The following is a 26,378-nucleotide window of genomic DNA, read 5'->3' on the forward strand; positions in this document are numbered from 1 at the left end:
AGCAGATGTGTGTCCAGTGCATGTATTCCCATTCCCAGTTCCCGGGGTAATGGTACCTGTGTCACGTGGTGGTCAGGTTGAGAAATCAGGGGCGGTAGAAACTGTCTTACCAGTCTTGGGAGGGGTTTGGGGATGAATGTGTAATGCGCTGGATGAATGTGAATGTCCCATTCTCAGTTCCCGGAGCAATGGTACCTGTGTCACGTGGTGGTCAGGTTGAGAAATCAGGGGCGGTAGAAACTGTCTTACCAGTCTGCGGGGTGTGTATGTGGATGAATGGTGTGAGTTCTCTGAAATAAGGAGCTTGCTGAATACTTTGGTGTGAGTTCTCTGAAATAAGGAGCTTGCTGGTTGATTGGGTGTGAGCTCTCTGGGATAGGAAGCTTGCATTGGGGAGTGATTCCAAAAGGAGTGGCTGAGGTGTCTTCCAGCCCAGCGTGGTGGAAGAGGTTCAGAGTAGCCCAGCTAGGTCTCGGTGTAGGGGCTCACGTCCTGTCTCCGCGGAGAAGGAGTGGGTGGGACTGCGTGTCTCCAGGTTCCCGTAACCCAGTCTCAGGGCCTGGATGGTTTCTTTAGGGAACATCAGGTCGGGGGCCTAGGCTGTACCAATAGGTCATTTGAGGAGGATCTCCCAGTGTCTAGAGGACATGGAGTGTCTGTAATCAGAGCTCCAGTAGTCCTGGTGTCTGGCGGTACCGCTCCAGTTGGGAGGGTGCGGAAGTCCAGAGGGAGGGGTGAGAGGGGGAGGGATTCCCCAGTGGGAACCAGTAGGTCAGGGACCAGCCGGGAGGGCTGAGTCACCACTGAGTGACCGTGGTGTCGCCACTTCTGTCCTGGGGGGTCTGCACGCACTGTCAGATGGACAGGAGGTCGTGAGATCAGCGCCAGGCAGACTGTCACACGACCCATTAGTTATGTGTCACCCTCGTTAAGTCCTGGTTCGCCAGGCATCTGACCAAAGGGTACGTCCCTCGGTTGGGGAGCCAGTAGTCGGTGTCTCCGGATCTCGACGTAAGGGCAGCTGTAGTCCTGAGGGCAGGTGGGGCTCATCTTAAGTGAAGAGACCCTGCTCTACTGTGGAAGGGGGTGCAGAGGGAGGGAGTCCTCGCCTCTGACCCCTTGGATCCCAGGTGGTAGACCAGTTGGTGGAGAGAGGTCCTGAACTGGTGGGAGAGTTGTGTTCTGGAGTGTGCTTCCCTGGGAGGGTGCGGAACCCCAGAAGTAGAGGTAGGGTGGGGCATTCTTGCCCGTGACCTCTGGTCAGCCTGAGGGTGCGGACCCTAGGTTGAAGGATCAGTGGTAGTTGGGAACTACACTGAGAGGGAGAGTGGAGAATTGATTGTATGCCAGGGGTTACTACCCCCCACTCTGGGTTTGGCAAGGACCAGTGGTATCTGGGTGGACTAGGGCCTGGTCCTGGCCGTGGAAAACTAGGTAGTACCAGTGGGGTAGCCTAGTTGGGCCTGAGTTTTTTTTTCCGGTTGTTTTTTCAGATGGAAACATGTTGATTCAGAATGGCGTAAAACCGGAGAGTGTCCCTGCCGTTGCGGGCCTGCGTCCGTGTTTTATCGCCCCAAGCAGGGAAGACCATCACGGGGGTGATTGGTGTACCCTGCGTTTTGGCTGGAAGGGGGTTGTGTTGGACTTGGCCCATCTGGCAGGTTCACCCCTAAACTTTTTGCTTTTACTGGTGACCTGGTGGTAGTGATTTTTGGTTTCTGCGCACTTTACCGCTGTATCCCAGGGTAAAGTGCGTCGTGTATTGAGATTGGCCTGCCCTCCCATAGGAATGCATGGGGGAAATGTATGTGTCCCTGGTAGTTCCTGATGTGTGGGGAGTGCAGGTGCGAGTTTGGTATGTGCGGACTCGTGTGATGAAATGCTGCGCGATGATGTGTGCGGCGTCAATGTACCTAGTGTGGAAGTGCCACTTCTAGAAGTGGGCATTTCTGTGTGCAGTGTGGGATGAGTGCCTTGTCTGGTGATTGGCTGGCTGAGGTCATGTGACGGGCTAGGGAATCCCCAGAGTCAGGAGGAGTCACCCAGTAGTGAATGGGGAGATCAGCAGCCAGATGGGTGGGAGGAGTACACCTGGGACCTGAATAGGGCTGGGCTTTCCCCACACAATGCTGGCTCCGCCCCCTGTGGTGCGAGTGATGACCCTGGCCTGTTCTGTGTATAGGGAGAGGGGCTGAGCAAAACAAAGTGCTCAGGAACCAGTTGTATCTGGTTCGCCCCTTCCCTGCACCTTGAGACAAAGGGAAATGGTGTATAAAAGAGGGGCTGTGACCCCATGAAAATGTTCTTGTTCTGACTCGAATCTACCAGGGGCGTGCTGCTGCTGGGGCCCAGGGGAAGGCTTGCCTCCCTGGGCCCTGCACAGCCCCTGGATACCTGGAGGACTTTCCCTTGCTGGGAGCTGCTTTGCTCCATCTTCTGATGCCCAGGACTGCTTAGAACTTTTCCCTTTACCAAGGCTTTTTACAGCCTGCCTAGCGCTTGGGGAGCGCTGTGTCTCCAATCTGCTGAGGAGCGCTTCATTATTATGGAAGAGCGCTTCCCTGGTTTCCCCTGGCGCCTCTCTGCCGCCTGCAGTGCTGCAAACTCCTTCGAGGGAATCCCCAGCGTAGGGATTCCCCCTCATTGTGTCCTGTCGCGGGTGCCCACCCCACTGGTTGTGTGCCAATACAGGTGCCTATCCCGCTTATTTGATTAATTGTATGCGCGGGTGCCCACCCCGCGACTTTGCCGTATTTGTGGGGCGCGGGTGCCCACCCCGCGACTTCAGCCGTGATGGCGGCGCCGTGTACTTTTTGTTACGAGGGAGCCTATCCCTCATTGCCCCCGAGATCCACTCTGCTGTCCGCGGCCCGCCTGGTTTTGGGCGGGGCCACCGGACGGAACCGGAAGCAGAAGGCGAGAGGCAGTGCCGTGTTGCGAGGGGCTCCCGGTTGTGAAGGGAAGCCCCGCGCGCCGCACCGGAGAGAAGTCCTGGGCCCTAGGAGAGGACCCAGGTGAAGCTGCCTCGCGTCCCAGCGGGGCTCCCTTGAGTGGCTGGGAGCCTCGGGAGCCTCGTGAGAAGCGCGAGACGTGCAGCAAGTCCCGGTCCCAGAAGAGGGACCCGGTGAAGAGAACAGCCCGGTGAGTGTACAGGGCTGGAGGGGGGGCTCAGCAGGAACTGCAGTATAAAGTCTAGAGCGGCACTGGATGACAGCGGGCCGCTCCAACGGGGGCCTGTTTTTTTAAGAGCCCCGTGGCTCCAACGTGAGCATGATGGTTATTTTAGAGCCCAGAGAGGCTTCAACGACGGGGCAGATTGTTATTTCAGAGCCCTGAGTGGCTCCAGCACGTGTGCCAGTTTGTTCTCTGAGCCTAGATGGCTCCAACGGTTGGCGCATATGACTTAAAGGAGCTGGTGTGCTCCTGGGGGACATGTTGTTTAGAGCCTAGGTGGCTCCAACGGTTTTTGGATACTGTTACTTCCCCAGCTGCGCAGCACTTAGTGCCAGCTGCAGCGTTTAGGCCCTGTGCTTGTCCCCAGCTGCCCAGCAAGTAGTGGGCAGCTGCTACGTTTAGGTTCTGGTGCGACCTGGACCCTAATGCGATTGAGGTGTTATTGCAATTCATGCGAATGTGATTGGGTGCTAGGAAATGTACTGTGTATAGCATGTTTTGCGCACCCTGTGTTTCATACCTCTAAATGTGGTCATTTCTGCCTAGGAGGTTGTTATACCTGTTTAGGTTGGTGTTACGGAGATTGTACTTCCCTGTGCGATATACGCCCCTAGTGTAGGTATACTTAGGTGGTTAGGTCTAATGCGTTAGACCAATGAGAAATTGCATAATGTGTTTATGCCCCTGTGATGGATGCAGTATAGGTTTTATACCTGATGCTAGTGTGATGACGCTAAGGTCATTATTGCGCCAGTATTTACTGGTTGTGCTCTACCGTGCTAATTTGTGTTACAGTTAGTATATGTCCTATCTGTACAAATTGGTGATTTGTGCTGATTCTGACAGTGGTCCATGTGGCCCTGTCCCGTGTAAATAGTCCCTTGTAAAATTCTGCCCAGTGCCAGTTGGCACAGTGTAAATTGTGGGAATATTATCTAATGTGTTTGGTGTAATACAAAGGCTATTTTTATATATAACCTTGTGTGGAGTTTCCTTTGTGGTGAGCCTTGGGTGTTGTTGCTGGGTGCGCGTGCAAACGCTTTACACATTGCCTCCGGGATAAGCCTGACTGCTCGTGCCAAGCTACCAAGGGGGTGAGCAGGGGTTATCTTTGGCGTGTAACTCCCCAGCCCTGACTAGAGTGGTGGTTTCTGCCTGGCTTTGGCGCAAGCCCTAGCCAACCAGAAATCCCATTTATAACATATACTAACAGCACAGCACTACCCTAAACCCTAAAACACTACCCCCTACACTGCACACACACCACTGCACTACCCTAAACCCTTAAAAACTACCCCCAGCACAACCTCCTACACTACCCAAACATCACTGCACTACCTTAAACCCTAAAACAGTAACCCCTACACTACCCAAACACCATTGCACCACCCTAAACCCTAAAACACTACCCCCAGCACGAAGCCCTACACTAAACAAACACCACTGCACTACCCTAAACCATAAAACATTACACATAGCATGACCACCTACACTACCCAAACACGACTACTCTACCCTAAACCCTACATCTACCTCCAGCACAACCCGCTACACTGCACAAACAAAACTACACTACCCTAAACCCTAAAACACTACCCCAAAATGACCCCCTACACTACACAAACATCAATGCACTACACAAAACCCTAAAACAGTTACCCCAGCATGACCCCCTACAACACACAAACACCACTGCACTACACTAAACTCTAAAACACTACCCCCAGCACGTCCCCCTACATTAAACAAACAGCACTGCACTGCCCTAAACCCTAAAACACTATCCCCAGCACAAACCCCTACACCACACAAAAACCACAGCACTACCCTAAACCCTAAAACACTATTCCCAACACGACCCCCTACTCTACCCAAACACCACTGCACTACCCTAAACCCTAAAACACGACCCCCTACACTACAAAAACACCACTGCACTACCCTAAACCCTAATACCCTACCCCCAGCATGACCCCCTACACTATACTTACAGCACAGCACTACCGTAAACCCTAAAACACTACCCCCTACACGACACAAACACCACTGCAGTACCCTAAACCCTTAAACACTGCCCCCAGCACGACCCCCTACACAACACAAACACCACTGCACTACCCTAAACCCTTAAACACTACCCCCAGCACAACCTCCTACAGTACCCAAACATCACTGCACTACCCTAAACCCTAAAACACTACCCCCTACACTAACCCCTACACTAAACAAACACCACTGCACTACCCTAAACCCTAAAACATTACAACTAGCACAAACACCTACACTACCCAAACACGATTGCACTACCCTAAACCCTACATCTACCACCAGCACAACCCTCTACACTACACAAATAACACTGCAGTACCCTAAACCCTAAAACACTACCCCCAGCACGACCCCCTATACTACACAAACACCACTGCACTATCCTAAACCTTAAAACACTACCCCTAGCATGACCACCTACACTACCCAAACACCACTGCACTATCCTAAACCGTAAAACACTTACCCCAGCATGACCCCCTACACCACACAAACACCACTGCACTACCCTAAACCCTAAAACACTACCCCAAAGCACGACCCCTATACTACCCAAACACCACACCACTCCACTACCCTAAACCCTAAAACACTTACCCCAGAACTACACCCTACACTACCCAAACACCACTGCACTACCCTAAACCCTAAAACACTACCCCAGCATGACCACCTACACTACACAACTACCTCTGCACTACCCTAAACCCTTAAAAATTATCCCTAGCACAACCTCCTACACTACCCAAACACCACTTCACTGCCCTAAACCCTATATCTACCCCAGCAGAACCCCCTACACTACACAATCACCACTGCACTACCTAAACCCTAAAACACTACCCCCAGCACGGCTCCCTACACTACACAAACACCACTGCACTATCCTAAACCCTAAAACACTACAACTAGTACGACCCCCTACACTACCCAAACACCACTGCACTATCCTAAACTGTAAAACACTTACACCAGCATGACCCCCTACACCACACAAACACCACTGCACTGCCCTAAACTCTAAAACACTAACCCAGCACAACCCCCTACACTACCCAAACACCACTGCACTACCCTAAACTCTCTACACTATACTAACAGCACAGCACTACCGTAAACCCTAAAACACTACCCCCTCCACTACACAAACACCACTGCAGTACCCTAAACCCTTAAACACTGCCCCCAGCACGACCGGCTACACAACACAAACACCACTGCACTACCCAAAACCCTTAAACACTACCCCCAGCACAACCTCCTACAGTACCCAAACATCACTGCACTACCCTAAACCCTAAAACACTACCCCCTACACTACCCAAACACCACTTCACTGTCCTAAACCCTACATCTACCCCAGCAGAACCCCCTACACTACACAATCACCACTGCACTACCTAAACCCTAAAACACTACCCCCAGCACGGCTCCCTACACTACACAAACACCACTGCACTATCCTAAACCCTAAAACACTACCCCTAGCACGACCCCCTACACCACACAAACACCACTGCACTACCCTAAACCCTAAAACACTAACCCAGCACAACCCCCTACACTACCCAAACACCACTGCACTACCCTAAACTCCCTACACTATACTAACAGCACAGCACTACCGTAAACCCTAAAACACTACCCCCTCCACTAGACAAACACCACTGCAGTACCCTAAACCCTTAAACACTACCCCCAGCACAACCTCCTACAGTACCCAAACATCACTGCACTACCCTAAACCCTAAAACACTACCCCGTACACTACCCAAACATCACTGCACTACCCTAAACCCTAAAACACTACCCCCAGCATGACCCCCTACACTAAACAAACACCACTGCACTACCCTAAACCCTAAAACATTACACCTAGCACGAACACCTACACTACCCAAACACCCCAGCAGAACCCCCTACACTACCCAAACACCACTTCACTGCCCTAAACCCTACATCTACCCCAGCAGAACCCCCTACACTACACAATCACCACTGCACTACCTAAACCCTAAAACACTACCCTGTACACTACCCAAATATCACTGCACTACCCTAAACCCTAAAACACTACCCCCAGCATGACCCCCTACACTGCACACACACCACTGCACTACCCTAAACCCTTAAACACTACCCCCAGCACAACCTCCTACACTACCCAAACATCACTGCACTACCTTAAACCCTAAAACAGTACCCCCTACACTACCCAAACACCATTGCACCACCCTAAACCCTAAAACACTACCCCCAGCATGAAGCCCTACACTAAACAAACACCACTGCACTACCCTAAACCCTAAAACATTACACATAGCATGACCACCTACACTACCCAAACACGACTACACTACCCTAAACCCTACATCTACCTCCAGCACAACCCCCTACACTGCACAAACAAAACTACACTACCCTAAACCCTAAAACACTACCCCAAAATGACCCCCTACACTACACAAACATCAATGCACTACACAAAACCCTAAAACAGTTACCCCAGCATGACCCCCTGCAACACACAAACACCACTGCACTATCCTAAACCCTAAAACACTACAACTAGTACGACCCCCTACACTACCCAAACACCACTGCACTATCCTAAACTGTAAAACACTTACACCAGCATGACCCCCTACACCACACAAACACCACTGCACTACCCTAAACTCTAAAACACTAACCCAGCACAACCCCCTACACTACCCAAACACCACTGCACTACCCTAAACTCTCTACACTATACTAACAGCACAGCACTACCATAAACCCTAAAACACTACCCCCTCCACTACACAAACACCACTGCAGTACCCTAAACCCTTAAACACTGCCCCCAGCACGACCCGCTACACAACACAAACACCACTGCACTACCCAAAACCCTTAAACACTACCCCCAGCACAACCTCCTACAGTACCCAAACATCACTGCACTACCCTAAACCCTAAAACACTACCCCCTACACTACCCAAACACCACTTCACTGTCCTAAACCCTACATCTACCCCAGCAGAACCCCCTACACTACACAATCACCACTGCACTACATAAACCCTAAAACACTACCCCCAGCACGGCTCCCTACACTACACAAACACCACTGCACTATCCTAAACCCTAAAACACTACCCCTAGCACGACCCCCTACACCACACAAACACCACTGCACTACCCTAAACCCTAAAACACTAACCCAGCACAACCCCCTACACTACCCAAACACCACTGCACTACCCTAAACTCCCTACACTATACTAACAGCACAGCACTACCGTAAACCCTAAAACACTACCCCCTCCACTACACAAACACCACTGCAGTACCCTAAACCCTTAAACACTACCCCAGCACAACCTCCTACAGTACCCAAACATCACTGCACTACCCTAAACCCTAAAACACTACCCCGTACACTACCCAAACATCACTGCACTACCCTAAACCCTAAAACACTACCCCCAGCATGACCCCCTACACTAAACAAACACCACTGCACTACCCTAAACCCTAAAACATTACACCTAGCACGAACACCTACACTACCCAAACACCCCAGCAGAACCCCCCACACTACCCAAACACCACTTCACTGCCCTAAACCCTACATCTACCCCAGCAGAACCCCCTACACTACACAATCACCACTGCACTACCTAAACCCTAAAACACTACCCTGTACACTACCCAAACATCACTGCACTACCCTAAACCCTAAAACACTACCCCCAGCATGACCCCCTACACTGCACACACACCACTGCACTACCCTAAACCCTTAAACACTACCCCCAGCACAACCTCCTACACTACCCAAACATCACTGCACTACCTTAAACCCTAAAACAGTACCCCCTACACTACCCAAACACCATTGCACCACCCTAAACCCTAAAACACTACCCCCAGCACGAAGCCCTACACTAAACAAACACCACTGCACTACCCTAAACCCTAAAACATTACACATAGCATGACCACCTATACTACCCAAACACGACTACACTACCCTAAACCCTACATCTACCCCCAGCACAACCCCCTACACTGCACAAACAAAACTACACTACCCTAAACCCAAAAACACTACCCCAAAATGACCCCCTACACTACACAAACATCAATGCACCACACAAAACCCTAAAACACTTACCCCAGCATGACCCCCTACAACACACAAACACCACTGCACTACAGTAAACTCTAAAACACTACCCCCAGCACGTCCCCCTACATTAAACAAACAGCACTGCACTGCCTTAAACCCTAAAACACTATCCCCAGCACAAACCCCTACACCACACAAAAACCACAGTACTACCCTAAACCCTAAAACACTATTCCCAACATGACCCCCTACTCTACCCAAACATCACTGCACTACCCTGAACCCTAAAACACGACCCCCTACACTACAAAAACACCACTGCACTACCCTAAACCCTAATACCCTACCCCAAGCATGACCCCCTACACTATACTTACAGCACGGCACTACCGTAAACCCTAAAACACTACCCCCTACACGACACAAACACCACTGCAGTACCCTAAACCCTTTAAACACTGCCCCCAGCACTACCCCCTACACAACACAAACACCACTGCACTACCCTAAACCCTTAAACACTACCCCCAGCACAACCTCCTACAGTACCCAAACATCACTGCACTACCCTAAACCCTAAAACACTACCCCCTACACTACCCCCTACACTAAACAAACACCACTGCACTACCCTAAACCCTAAAACATTACAACTAGCACAAACACCTACACTACCCAAACACGATTGCACTACCCTAAACCCTACATCTACCACCAGCACAAGCCCCTACACTACACAAATAACACTGCAGTACCCTAAACCCTAAAACACAACCCCCAGCATGACCCCCTATACTACAAAAACACCACTGCACTATCCTAAACCCTAAAACACTACCCCTAGCATGACCACCTACACTACCCAAACACCACTGCACTATCCTAAACCATAAAACACTTACCCCAGCATGACCCCCTACACCACACAAACACCACTGCACTACCCTAAACCCTAAAACACTACCCCAAACACGACCCCTATACTACCCAAACACCACTCCACTACCCTAAACCCTAAAACACTTACCCAGCACTACACCCTACACTACCCAAACACCACTGCACTACCCTAAACCCTAAAACACTACCCCAGCATGACCCCCTACACTACACAACTACCTCTGCACTACCCTAAACCCTTAAAAATTACCCCTAGCACAACCTCCTACACTACCCAAACACCACTTCACTGCCCTAAACCCTACATCTACCCCAGCAGAACCCCCTACACTACACAATCACCACTGCACTACCTAAACCCTAAAACACTACCCCCAGCACGGCTCCCTACACTACACAAACAACACTGCACTATCCTAAACCCTAAAACACTACCCCTAGTACGACCCCCTACACTACCCAAACACCACTGCACTATCCTAAACTGTAAAACACTTACACCAGCATGACCCCCTACACCACACAAACACCACTGCACTACCCTAAACCCTAAAACACTAACCCAGTACAACCCCCTACACTACCCAAAAACCACTGCACTACCCTAAACTCCCTACACTATACTAACAGCAGAGCACTACCGTAAACCCTAAAACACTACCCCCTCCCCTACACAAACACCTCTGCAGTACCCTAAACCCTTAAACACTGCCCCCAGCATGACCCGCTACACAACACAAACACCACTGCACTACCCAAAACCCTTAAACACTACCCCCAGCACAACCTCCTACAGTACCCAAACATCACTGCACTACCCTAAACCCTAAAACACTACCCCCCTACACTACCCAAACGCCACTTCACTGCCCTAAACCCTACATCTACCCCAGCAGACATTTTTTTTACCTGTTAAGTTGCTAGATTCTTTTCTGCCTGACTACAATTTTACTTCATGCACCATAGAGCTAACGATTGATGGTAAATCTGAAATTGTATCTATCAGTTGTGCACAAGTGCAGGTTATTAACTGATTCTCTTTATCTGTCTGTACCTTGGTAATCAATTTAGTTAATTGCAGAAGCTTTGCATCTCAATTCCTACTACATGGAATGCCAGTGTGTTAAGGATGTCTACCTGAATATCTAACTTGTCTGAATGAAAATTCAGAGCATTAGTGATTGAGTCCATGGTATGTAATAGACAGTCCCAAATACCACGCTCAGTTCCAGAAACTTTATTTTCCAAGTCACCAGATCTGACTTGAAATTTCCCATCAAGTTTAGTTAATAAAGATAAATCAACTATATTGGTGAATTTACACTGCTCATTTGCATTGGGAACATTAACCCTACTCGCCGCACCTGGAACCAGTAATGATTTATTAATAGTAAAACTATCCTCCAGATTTATACTCGACTGGTCCAAATTAAAGAACCAGCTTTACCCATTTTTTGGGTTGTTTGTTGATGATGGTATTTATCAAAAATTATATAATGATATTGCTGAATAAGAAAGGTATTATGTGCTGCTTTTGTAGTACTGTTTATTTCTGTTAAACAAATAATGTCAGCTTTTATAATGTTTGTATCTGATGTTAGAGATTTGAAATGTTTCTGTAGTGAGCGTATATTTTGCACAACGATATTAAAATGTGTGCTATATATTCCTAATTGTTGTACAGATATTTGTAATAACATATGTGTTCTTAATCTTTGCATTTCCTCAGTTACTTTTGGATGTATTATAAATTTCTGCTTGTTAAAGTTTTGAATATATATGTTAGTTACAGATTTAGCTCTGCTTAAAGCAACATAATGCAAGTGATGTATTTTACTGTTAATAAAGTGTATATAAAGGGGTTCAATAGTTTCACCTTGTGTTCTATGTATAGTTCGTGCAGATGCTTGTCGTAATGGGAATTGCTTGCGTATAATTGTGATAATTTTTTTAGATAATTGAAATTGTCTTGAAATGGGATGTATTGGTGTCCATTCTGTGGAAATCTGTGAGTGATATAAGTGTTTGTTTTGCTGACGTGCATTTTTGCCAATTGTTTTATTATCAAATGCAATCCAAATGATGTATGGTGCATTATTAATAATTTCTACTAATTCTACTAATCCTGAAGCTCCATTAGTTAGGCCATCATTAACATCAACATTACAAGTTAAGCCAAAGCGTAGCTTTAAACTTATTTGTAATGTATGTGAAAGGCTCATTGTTTTTGTGGCATCTTTTGGTAATTGTTGCAATATTGTTTCTTTAACTTTTTCAGCTACATCTGAACTAACAATATCTTTTGCTATTGCAGTATAAACTGGATAATGCTGGCTATGTTGCAGTAAAACATTTTGATTAATGGCATTTACTTCTTTGTTAGTGGACATTATATATGGTATATATTTAGCAATGCTATTATCAGGTTGTTCTTCACGCTCTTTTATGTGTCTAATGTCATCGCTTGTATGTTTTCCTTCCCTGAGTCTGTTTAATAATTGAGCAAATAGAAGGTCGTTTTGTTGGCGCATTATTTTAGTTAATTCTAAAAGTTTGAAATGAGTTACCCATAAGTTAGTACTTAAAGATCCATAGGAGTGTTTACTATTTTCAAAGATATAGGTGTCGAAAACTGGTTTTAACTGATAAAAATGTCCAATAGCTAATATTGTAATGCCTCCAAAAGGTTCATTAGATGATTTTATTTCTTGCAGTCTATTATGTATAAAGTTAAAAATGTTCCCTCCAACCATAGAAATTTCATCTACTATTAGCACTTTAACATGCATGAACTGAGTTTGTAGAGTACTTCTGTGTTCATGCGTTAGCGGTTTGTAAGTTAAACTTTGTGACACAGGTATTTTAAAAGTGCTATGGAGTGTTTTCCCATTTATATTGCGAGCTGCTTTTCCTGTTGGAGCTGTAAGTAATACATAAATATTGTTGGGATTTTCTCCAGCTTTAGTATTATAATACTGTAGCAATGTTTGATAAAGTGCAGTAATAACAAAGCTATTTCCTACTCCTGCACCTCCAGTGCAAAATATATAGCATGGGGTTTCTTTTTTTTTTATCCAGTGTAAATGATGATAAACAAAATGTAGTTGTTCTTCTGTTAAATTATGCATGATATCATAATATTTCTCATCTGGTAAAATAAAATTAGTTATTGTTTTTATTTCAGCTATGCTTCTGATACCAAGATCTAATGATAAGTCATATGTTAGTTGTTCATCATTATATTCAATCTGATTTTCTGCATTATTTGAAGATAATATTATTGTTGAATCTGGCTCGTTATTTTGCATTTGATTTTTGCTATTATTAGTAAGTTCATTAATGACTTCGTTGTTTGTATTATAGTTATTATATTGACTATCTACACTGCTTTTTACTTGCATATATCTTTCATAATATGTGGGGCTATTTAACATTATTTTGCTTTCTTCTCTCCATGGATAGTGAAGCATTTATAATTTGCGGTGATAGTTTTCTGAGTCATTGCTTTTGTTAAACCTGCAGTAGAGTATAATTTTTCTGGATGAGCGTTTATCGAAAGTATAGTTTGCTTCTATGTCGTTATTTTCAGGCTCTTGGTCTATGCTTTTAATTTAGAGTTCCTCTTCGTCTGAGCTATAAAAATTTGTTTCAGTGAGTAAATTGTCATTGTCATTTTTAACTTGGCATTTTTTTTTTTTTGTGGGTTTGTAATTATAAATTGCTACAAAGTCAGCTAATGTACACTGTTCTAATTTTTTGGGTCGTTTGCAATACTGAGCTATAATATTGTCACATTGGATATTAGTTGATGAATTTGGCAATGAATTTATAGCATCCACATCTTTTAGTAAATAAGTTATTTTGTCTGGGGGGCTTGTATTAATAAAAACAAATGAGCGTGAACTTTTCCGTAATGGTATTTGAAGTATCAGATAAGCTGCCTCTTGAGCACTTATTTCTGTGCAGTTGAGGAATTTATTGCCTATGGGGCATATGCATCAACCAAAGGAATACCGATTCCTTAATAGCGAAAAATAAGGAATCGCCATTAAGGAATCGGTATATGGCATGCATCAACAGATTCGGTAAAATTTAGCGATTCCTTATAAATCGCTAAATTTACCGATTTCGCAATAGCGGGGCATGCAAACTCCCATTAGCAAATTGCGAGTTCGGTAATACCGAATTAGCTAATACCGAGTTCGGTAATACCGAGTTAGCTAGTACCGAATCGGTAATAGCGAAATCGCAATTTGCCGCGTCTCTCCGGGAACGTGCAGATGACATCACCAACCAGGAAATACTGCAGCCCCACCCACATAGCCTCGACAGAGGAGCAGACAGGAGCTGGGAAGGAGGACTGCCTGTGCAGAGTGAGGCCACACCGACTCAGCAAATCCAAGGAAACACACATCATGGCGCAGGAAGTGCCATCCAGCGCCGAGTCAGCACGCAAGCGAAAGCGAAAGTTTTCGGACAGGGAGCTCGAGTACCTAATCGAGGGAGTCACCAGCAAACACGATTGCCTCTTTGGCAAGCTGTCCCTCAAGGTGCCTGAGCAGGAGAAGCGGCGCATATGGCTGCGCATCCGTGAGAGGGTGAATGCAGTTGGCGTCACCACCCGCAGCATCGACGACCTCAAAAAAAGGTGGTACGACCTGCAGAAGCGTGCCAAAGAGAGGATTGCGGAGAGGCTCCGGGAGTCGAGCAGGACTGGAGGCGGACCATCTACAGCACCATCCAACACAGCCCTGGAAGGGACGATAGAGCGGGAAGCCGTCGTGGGGGTGACCCGGCGCAGCCACAAGTGCCCAAGGTAAGATGCATGCCTGTGCCCACACCCAGCGTAGCGTAAATCCATTTCCACGCCCCCAGCCCGATCCCAGTGTGTCTGCAGCGCTGGCACAGACAGCTTTACACATGACACTAGTGCATCCTGGGAGTTGTAGTCTAGTCAGCCCAGTGTGCATGTGCAGGCGTAAATCCAATGACCATACACCACAGCAGTTGAACATGGATGGAGACTGTTCATTTAGTGGACCACAGAGGGACATTTATGTGTACAACACTATGTAGTTGTAATTATCCCACTAACCATGCACTGTTTCACACACAGATGCATCACCTGGGGATTCGGACGACAGCGGCCAGCTGATCATCTCGGAAACACCCGTAGAGTCAGACCAGGAGACAGCGCAGGACGCGCATGCATCGCCAACACCTGCCACACCAACAGTACCACCTCCACCAGCACCACCAGCAACGCCACCAGCATCAGCGCCACAAGCAACGGCACCAGCACCAACGTCACAAGCAACGGCACCAGCCAAACAGGCTGCAGCTACTACAGCCACAATAGCGCAGAGGCGCAGGTCCCAAGTTGCGCCCTTGCAGGAGATGGAAACACCCTCCTCGCAATTGGCACCCAGGCAGCGCACATACACACCACCTGATGCACCACCTGGAGGCGCAAGACACACACGGCGGCACAGGGCTCGTCGCAGTTCCGTCTCCTCAGCCGAACACGATGTCCCAACAACCTCTGCAATTGAGGAGAGGATGCTGCGTACACAGCGCCTGCAGGGACGACATGTGGCTAGCATTAGCTGCAATATCGTGCGCCTTTCCAGGGAGATGCGCGCCATGACTGCAGCAGTCACGGACATGAGCACGGCGGTCAGGGACATGACCACTGCGGTTGCAGAGGGCAATGCGCAGCTCAGGGAGGAGGTACATGAGCTCACCCGTGCCATGAGGGAGGGCCATGAGTGCCATAAGAGGAGGCACCGGCAGCAACTGTTGCGTTCCGCCGCCGCTACCAAGGCCATAACACGGCACAGCAACAGCACCGCAGTGTTGGCACGCTGCTCAGTCTCCCTGCAGGTGGACCTTGGGCACTTCTGCGGGGATGTCGCTAAGTCACTAGGCCACATCACCACTGCAATGGAACACCTACAGAGCAGCACATGCAGTGCTGCTGCATTGGGAGGGGATGACACAAGTGAGGCTGCCTCCAGTGTCAGCAGCGTGTCACTGGCACAGGCCAGCACCAGGCGCCGCAGTTCGCGTGCCTCCACGGGGACAGGCCGTGGTGAGGCATTGGATACACCTGAGCGGAGGCTTGGGGTACGTGGGAAGCGCCACTAGACAGTTGGACATGCATGCAGGACCATGGTGGGGCAACCATGGCCATCCAAATACTGTGTATGCAAATGCGTGACTTTAAGGCACCTTTAATTTACATTATTGCAAATGGAGCATGATTTACAATGCTAGTTTTGTTGCACAATCCTCTGTGCTACTGTGCATTAAACAGTTGCACCCCAAACTAACTTGTAATGTCTCATTTTCCAGTGTTTCAAAAATGATTTTGCATTATGTATGTCCGCCTCCTATGGCCCTCTGCTGTGTTTGGGATGTGTGCCTGTCGTTGTTGGGCGGGTGGTTGGTCATCCCTGTGCTCCGCATCCCTGTCCACCTCTATGGGTATCCCCCTTCTGGTGGCAATGTTGTGCAGCATTGCACATACAGCAATTATCCGGCAGCATGGTTTCCGGTTGGTATAGCATGGCGCCGCCAGTCTTGTGCAAGATTCTGAAGCGGCTCTTGAGAATTCCAAATGTCCTCTCTATCACATTCCTAGTGCTGATGTGTGCAGCGTTGTAGCGATGTTCCTGCGGGGTTGCTGGATTTAAGTATGGGGTGAGTATGTATTCACGCAGGGCGTAAGCACTGTCACCTAGAAGATAGAAGCATAGACTTAGCATTGGTGATGTACATACATGTGTGGTGTTGGTGTGGGGAAGCGTATTTCTACGTACCTAGCAGGAGTCCCTCTCCAAATTCTCCGTTGATTAGTCGCCTGTGCATTCCACTGTGGCGGAAGATGTAGGAGTCGTGTGTGCTCCCTGGGAATTGTGCCACTAGGTCCGTTATGATGTTATTGGCATCGCACACAACCTGCACGTTGATCGAGTGGTATGACTTGCGGTTCCGGAAAATGTACTCATTAGCTGCGGGAGGACATATGGGGATGTGCGTGCAGTCGATGCATCCAATCACATGTGGGAATTGTGCCACCTGATAGAAAGCCTGTTTGGTGCGGTCCAACTGCTGTGGGGTTGTGGGGAAGCTGATGTGTGTGTGGAGCATTGTCAGCATGGCATCGAGGAATTTCTTGAAGAAGCGTGACAGTGCGCTTTGAGAAACCCCTCCGGCCACCGCAATTACCCCCTGGAAACTCCCTGAGGCCAGTAGGTGCAGGCTGCATAGGACCTGAACGTGCGCAGGGATTGCATTCGTCCGGTGTGTCTGGTGCTGCAGTAATGGTTCCAGGTCTGCAATCAGGCGCATGATCATGGCACGATTGAGGCGATACTTCTGGTACACCTCGTCCTCATTCTGCCCGAGCAAGGTTATGCGCAGTCTGAAAACCCGCTCCTGGACCCTTCTCCTGCGCTGTCCTGCTGCTTTGATCCGCATCCTCCTTGCAAGCACGTAGAGGGCAGCCATTTTGTGGGAGCCAACAGGGTCTCCTGGGCCACATTTAAGGGTTTAGTGATTGCCTCAATCATTTGCACATGTAGAAATTTTTTTTGCATTACCTTTTTTTTTTTTTTTTAACTTTACCTCCAGGTTTTGATTCCCCTTATTTAGCTCTGGCAAAATAGCGAATGTTGGGATTTTCGTTATTAGCGAGTTTTGTTGCATTGGGGTGCGATTCGTTATTTGCTATTGGCACTTTCCGGGAGCTGTTAGTGTTTCGGTAACAGCAAATTCGGTATTTAGCGATTCGGTAATTTAGCATTTTGGGTATTAGCGATTCGGTATGTTAGCGGATATTTATTTTGCGATTCGTTATTTGCTCACGTTTTGGGTTGATGCATTGGGATTGGGTATTTGGGACTCGCTACCGGGAGCTAATAACGATTCGCTATTTTACCGACTGGATTTTGGCTTGATGCATGAGGCTGTATGTGTCTTAGTTGCTCTTTGACATTCGAATTATGAGCAACCTCTTGTGCAGCTTGTGCAATCATTTTGCTCATTCCCCTTTGTGATTTACTGATATAGGAAATTATGTAGACAGCACAAGCATATACATCTAATATAAACTGTAAATCTATATTTGCTCTCCAAGCTCTAAGAAGTACTGTATTATAGTTATTAATAAAGCATTCAGATGGCAATCTCTTTAAAAAAATAGTCGTTTTATCAATTACTGATTGAATACATGTAATATATTGCTGATTATCCATTTGGATAAGTTCTAAAAATTGAGTAAAATCCAGTGAATGAAACTCTGGAGTATTCATTGCGTCATGAATAGTTTGAATATTTTTTTGCATTTGTTTGTCTACTGAATTTTGTGGTAAAGACTCTAGTATAATAGTTTGTGACATTGGATATCTAGGATAGTGATATTTGCATATATGTTTATTTTTCTTCTGCAATTTTTTGTGTGTGCATGCTTTTGTAGAGGTATTAAAGGCTCTAATTGTGATTCTTGTGATTTACTACAAGTTATGTATTTGTCTATAAATTGAATGAGTTATGGTAACTCAGCTATTTTATATTGTAGGAAATTTTTAATCCATAATAATATGTGTGTATGTGGTGTGCCTCTTTGCTGGAATTCTACTCTGTAGAAGAAGTCAGTTAATTTGCCAATAGGATTAGTTTTAGCCATTATAATGGTATTAAATAATAATCTGACTTGGAAATCGAAATGCCTTGCACAGGTAATTGGATCTTGTTGTATTAATTTACATTTTGTTTCCCAAGACATTTGTTTAAATTCTTCCTCTGTGCATTAATTTTGTTTTTGCATTTGTAATAATATATTAATTTAGTGGTGCCATTTAGTTTCTGCTGCAGATAGAGGGGCCGATTCGGATCCTGTAAAAAGGCGGTACGAATCGTTGTACGGAGCGTTTACCCTGTACGACTCGTACCTGGTAAACTTTCCGTACAACCTAGGAAGTACAATTCGTACCGAAAGCCTATTTCTGTACGTTTCTTAAAAATCCCGTACAGGTCAAAAAAACCTACTATTCTGATCCGGAACAGCTTGGACGCGACGTCCGGACGTATTCAGGCAATGGTTTCCGGCCCAGCAAGTACGATTCCTCCCTACGTCACTCCGTACGGCTCTTTTTATACGGGAGTCAAACACAGCCGGAAAAGCAGAGTCCGACGCGAACCGCTACGCAACGGAGCCCCGGTACGCGGCTTACATTCCATGAAGCCCGTCGTACGTGTCATCCCGGTCCTCTTGGCCTACGACCTGGTGCACCGCACCCGACGCACACACCGCAGAAGGTGAGAACAACACCCAGGGTCCAGGGTGGGGGTGAGGGGCAGGAAACAAACCCCACACTCAAAGCCAAACCTATAATATGGAGGCCATACATTACCACCAGGGTCTGGTCACTTGGGGGGGCGTGGCCAGCAACCCCTGCTTACTGCAACAACCGAAGTGGACGTGTACGGTGTGTTGCACACGTACCCCTACGGCACCATTAGAACAGTGATATGGACCGTACACACGCAATGAATGCATATGACTCCCAGCAGTGGACAGACATATGAGGGTTGGGTGCATATGACTCCCAGCAGTGGTCAGAGATATGAGGGGTGGGTGCATATGACTACCAGCAGTGGACAGAGATATGGGGGTGGGTGCATATGACTCCCAGCAGTGGACAGAGATATGAGGGGTGGGTGCATATGACTCCCAGCAGTGTCTAGACATATGAGGGGTGGGTGCTTATGACTCCCAGCAGTGATCAGAGATATGGGGGTGGGTGCATATGACTACCAGCAATGGACAGAGATATGGGGGTGGGTGCATATGACTCCCAGCAGCGGCCTGCAATATGAGGGGTGGGTGCATATGACTCCCAGCAGTGGCCTGCAATATGAGGGGTGGGTGCATATGACTCCCAGCAGTGGACAGAGATATGGGGGTGGGTGCATATGACTCCCAGCAGTGGTCAGAGATATGAGGGGTGGGTGCATATGACTCCCAGCAGTGGTCAGAGATATGAGGGGTGGGTGCATATGACTCCCAGCAGCGTCCAGACATATGAGGGGTGGGTGCATATGACTACCAGCAGTGGACAGAGATATGGGTGTGGGTGCATATGACTCCCAGCAGTGGACAGAGATATGAGGGGTGGGTGCATATGACTCCCAGCAGTGTCCAGACATATGAGGGGTGGGTGCATATGACTACCAGCAATGGACAGAGATATGGGAGTGGGTGTATATGACTCCCAGCAGTGGACAGAGATATGGGGGTGGGTGCATATGACTCCCAGCAGTGGTCAGAGATAAGAGGGGTGGGTGCATATGACTCCCAGCAGTGTCCAGACATATGAGGGGTGGGTGCATATGACTACCAGCAGTGGACAGAGATATGGGGGTGGGTGCATATGACTCCCAGCAGTGGCCTGCAATATGAGGGGTGGGTGCATATGACTCCCAGTAATGGACAGAGATATGGGAGTGGGTGCATATGACTCCCAGCAGTGTCTAGACATATGAGGGGTGGGTGCATATGCCTCCCAGCAGTGGTCAGATATATGAGGGGTGGGTGCATATGACTACCAGCAGTGGACAGAGATATGGGGGGTATACATCATCATCAGATGACCACACCTACATGGTGGTATGGACACATCCCTAACTTTGGACTATGATTTTAGTGCTATTACAACACATCACTGACAGCAGTGTCCCACTCCCAGGACGATGGATGTCTTTCACACACTGCATGACACACCACATGTGGGTGTGAGGACATATAACACATGCATACTCACCCATGGCGGATGCAGTACAATACACACCCTGATTTCATGTCAACAGACTGTATAGTCATGTAACTGCATACAAAACTAAGATAGCCAGAGGGAACACACACTGTCACGCACATCCCAGGACAGATAGGAATGTTCAGGTGCTGGTCCAGCCACCAAGATATTGTCTCTCATGGAAGTATTAGGGTTCAATTCCACCAGATACAATGCCCACAATTGTGAGTCAGGTGCCCAAATACCCTGCATAACAAGTACCATTTGTGTGGTAGGCCGTGATTACACACATGCATAGTGCTGAAAAGGGCCAATTTGTCCCTGAAGGCATTGCTACATACCCAAAACAAAAGTACAGTGACTAGCAAGGATGGCACAGACGATTCAGCAGGAGACATCGGTGAGCAGGCATGGCCATTGTTTGCAGGGAAGATGTCAGGTGCCACAGAGGAAGGAACACTCCTTGGCACAATGTCTCCAAACTAAATGAACACACACTACCATTGATTCTTTGCAGAGACATTGTGATGGCACACAGATACCATGGTCCACCTCATGACCATCATACAAAAACATTTCTCAGAACCCTAACACATTACCAGAACACCAACTCCAGGAGCCTCATCACCAACATCAAGTACCTGAAATGCAATAGTGTTGAAAGTAAAAGAAAAGGCTTTATTCAGCACCAAAAATAAATACATTTAAAAGAGACTATGTACAAAGGCCAATGGCCAGTCCATTTCTCAAGTCCAAGGGTGGACGTAGGGGACCGCGTCCACCCCTACCTTGCCTGCACAAAGGAACCTCAAGGTTTGTCGACCGGGGGGGGGGCATCATCTGTGGCAGGACCATGCACCGCAGGGACATGAGGGGGATGGGTAGGTGTGGTGGGTGCAGGGGTGGACGTCTCCACCACAGGGGGTGGGGCAGCGCCAAAGGTGGAGGTGAGCTCGGCGCTGCACACTGCTGCTAGGGCCTCCATCCTAACCCCTGCACCTGAAGATACCCCAGGGCCAATGGAGGGTGTGGTGGGCGAGGGATGGGGTGCAGCGCTCTTGAGGGAGGGGGTGGACATGGTGGGGGACTCAACGCCCATGCCCGGGGACTTCCTCGCCCGCTTGTGGGGTGGTGACTCAGTGGGGGCGAGGCCCAGCTCAACCATATAGGTCTCCTTGGGTGAGAGTTTGGCAGGGGAGCTAAGGGGAGTGGTTTTGGAGGAACAGGGTTGTGAGGACTGCTACTGTGGCTGCGTGTATGTCGTCTGCACCCAGACCCTGTGGGTGTGCCTACATCCCCCTGAGTGTGCGTGCCAGGAGGTGTGCGCTGTGCCTGCCGGATGTGTCTGGTGGGGTGCGTGCCCATGACTGTCTGGGTGTGCGTTGGGCAGGCATGGGAGAGGGCAGTGTGGATGGGTCTGGGGTGGGGGGGGCGGAGCGCTGCAGGAGAGAAACTGCTGCCATCAGGGAAGAGTCCATGGACCGCAGAAACCTGCGTTGGTCAGACATCGTTGCTAACATGCCCTCCATGAACGACACCATCTGTGTGAGCAGTTTAGTGTGTCCATGGAGGACATTCAGCACCGATGCCTGCCCAACCTGCAACTGCCGCAGTATGTCCACAGACTCTTCACTGAGGGCAGCAGGGGTGACAGGGGCAGGGGGTGCGGTGCCTGGGCCGAAGGAGACATGGTGGGACTCTGCACGGACTGAAGTATGGGAGATTTTAGGACCCCAGCGGTGCCAGGGGTAGCACCCTATGACTTCGGGTTATCCCTGTCTTGGACAACAGTGCGGTACTTGAAATTTTCATTCTCATGGTAATGTAACAAAGAACTTGGCAAAAGAAGCTGAAATATGAAAAAGACATCTTTATTAAACTCAAATGAGTGAGACTACGTCGCACAGAAGCCTTAGCAACTGAATGAGGCAGTCTCCAGAACAAAAAGCAGTCTTCTCTTTTATACAGAATATTACGCTTTGGGCAACACCGCCCCTGTTTTACAAGTGGTCATTCACATATTTTGGCTTCAAAGAAAAGGCAGAGTCATGATGACAATCCCACATTTCAGTTTGTTCAGCCCTCAATCATTTAACCCAGCAAGGCTCAGAACCCTCATCAGATATCAGCAGACCCCAATAAAACGGGCACCTCCTGCTCGTAAAACAAGCCATAAAGTAGGATACAGAGTCAGATGTGAAAGAGATTAGTCAGGGTTCGTGTGGGAAGAAGGAATTTATGGTGCCTCGGGCCCTGATGCTTATCCCAGTTGGCTGCAGTAAAAGGAACCGGCCGGACAGGGCTGACCTCGGGCAGTGGAGTCAGTTTGCACAGGTCACAGAGAAGTCACAGAAGGTGTACGTGTCCTTTAGGCCTAGGCATGGCCTTAGCACACAGCCTATGTGAGGGCAACCACAAAAATGGCTACTGTTCTAATATGGAAACCGAGGGTTCAATATGTAGTATTATATATATATACAGTGAATTCATTGGTTAAACATGACGATAACACCTGTACATACCGCATTTGTCATTTGCGGTTTGTTGATACCAAAATCGGCAGGGTGGGGGCCTGCCTCCAATGTGGTTCCAAATTTTACAGTACCACAGACCCTCCTTTTGCCCTTACATAGGCAATAACTATACACATACTAATCTCAGTCCAGGTCTATATTCATAAAGTCATGAAGATGTTGCTGTAGCATCATCCTATTACTTAGCAACTCTCTCGGGACACGTCTCCTTACACATGTAGTAGCACATAGGCCACATATGGCAGGACAAAATAAGGAATACCTCTATCTGTAGTGGGTGGCATAAAATCACACACCCAACAATTAGTGATGTTCACTACTAACTAGTGTTGATGCAGAAGCTGTACAAAAGAATTTCTTACGAATTCTGATCTTTTAACCTGCTCATGTTCAGCTAAAAGGTGAAAAGAGTGCAAAGAAACAGTAGTAGGAAAAGACATATGTAAGCGGGTGCAGAAGTCAATTGAGTAGAGAAAAACAATCCCACCCATAAATGACAACGTCATGTTAAAAAAACACTAGAAAACACGTTATTAAGAACGTGTAGACAACGGGAGAAAGTAGTGACCACTATTACAAATGAAATAATAATTTTTTACAACCCTAAGCAAAAAGCAAATCCTAAAATTATCTAGTAATATCTTTAGGGCTCCTATGCATTTTATATGTTCAGGTGAAACAGTGGTGACCCTCATCAATGCTCTGAGGTGAAAATACTCTTTCCACAGAAAATTGACTTTATTCTGCTTTTACTAAACAGAATAGTACTTTAAAACAATGCCAGCAAAACAATCAGTCTCCTAACACCTAGTCTATACAATCACACGGAAACCTCTTGTGAAACCAACTATGCCCAGAGTCCGTTCAAAAAGCCTCTCTGGCAGGCTTCTATTGTCCATCAAATCTTCTTCTGTTGTTTTCTTTCGCATGGGCCTCTCCATTCAAGCCTTTCATGAGAAAAGTACTGCTTAGTTGGAGTGGCCTCCTGGCAAACACCCACAGCTCACTCGAAAGTCTCAATGTCTCAAGGCAGTCTACCTGTGTCTCTCCTCTGCGGCAGACACTACAAATAATATGCTCTTCATTGGTCATGGGCACAGATCATCTTGTGCAGACCCGGGACCATTCTCAGTCTCCAACACTCATCATTCGGTGTCAGAGGACGCTCAGGCTGCCCTTTCATGGGCACCAGAATGTAATGCCTTTTGTCAATCTTGGACCCGCCGGTGCACTGCACTTCCATTGGAGCAAAGGAAAAAGAGGGGGGTGTGTGGCCAAAAACTCAGGCCAAGGGGCTCAAGGGACTGCACACTGTCAGAGGTTACCAGCACATGACAGGCGCTCTTTTGCACTGAAATTCTGGTTCTGTGGTAAAACCAGCTCCTCCTTCTTTTCTGATGTTGAACGCCTTCTGATGAAGCAGGTGCGATGCTTTAAACAGTTTGTTGTATAACAAGGGGACTGCAAACAGGTGGTCTGCGAGTTTCAAAGGAATGGCCACACGCCATGGGACAATTTTGGTCTAGAATATACTGTCATTCTCAAAAAGCAATACAAATATAAAGACAGTAGGCAAAACAGTGTCTCTAATCTTTTCAATTGGGTTTCCGTGTGAGAGCCTCCATCATCTAAGGGTAGATAACTACATGAGAATTCTATCTAAATGGATGTCTTCACATATGGTGGCATTGTCTAATGGGGCAAACACATTTTTTTCTCAATGATTACATCTAGGTGTTCCTAAATTCCTTATCTAGAACATCTCAATAGAGAAATCACATGGTACAGATTATCATGGGCATGTAGACAACTTTCACATCAGGTGCAATATGCAATACACAGGCTAATAGTCAAATATGCAAACAAAAGACAAGAACTAGAGGGTCCTGATATTTGCATGATTAGAACACATCTAATCCCACCAAAAATTAAAGCAGCAGGGAGCAAAAGGGTAAAAACCACATTAAAAATAGACATTGAAAATTTGTCATGTTCAAAAGGGTAAACGTAAGATATCTCCTATTGATATGGAAAACTTGTCTTACTATAATATTGAGTCAGTTAACCAGTCTATCGCTACCCTGACAGTCAGGCTGGAAAACATTGAAGCAGGCCTAAGGAAAATTCTTGGAAACCAGTCTGGCCATACAAAGGGGAATTATAAATAAACATGCAGTCTGGAAGTGTGTACCTGAACAATACACCTACAATAATAAATGGGTTGACTGGTGAAAGGAATACGGAAAAGGGAATAGGAACTAGGACACAACTAAAATCCCCAATAAATAAGCATGATGCGACATCAGTCAGGGGAGAAGCAACAAAAGAAAAAAAATCTATAGGAATAACAAGAAGTTACTTGGGTGATAGTCAGGCATGTGACACAACACCAAGAGTACGGGTGATACACAAAAGGCCAAAGTTACACAAATTTTAACTCTACCGCTGGTGACTACACCATATACGATACTCCTAGGTAATATTCCAGTTCCTTCTTCAGGAAAAAAAATGAAAAACCTGTTTTTTCTTTTAAGGAACAAGAGCCATATGCTACTTAGGAAACAGAACATCATAAACTAATGTAATATAGAAATTAGGCCACCTTGAGTCACAGATCTATAATTTCATCCTTAGGTCCAATCAAGGATACATAAATATAAGGCTGCCTGTTCCTTTAAGGGAAGGGGCAGTAACGTGACTAACTACAGGTGACACACTTCGATCCTGTATATCTCTTTTATTTTCCTTCAATACTATTATAGCCAAATAGAAATGCACTGGTGAAG

This window comes from Triturus cristatus, chromosome 1_1, assembly GCF_964204655.1.
Source record: "Triturus cristatus chromosome 1_1, aTriCri1.1, whole genome shotgun sequence".
Classification (NCBI taxonomy): domain Eukaryota; kingdom Metazoa; phylum Chordata; class Amphibia; order Caudata; family Salamandridae; genus Triturus; species Triturus cristatus.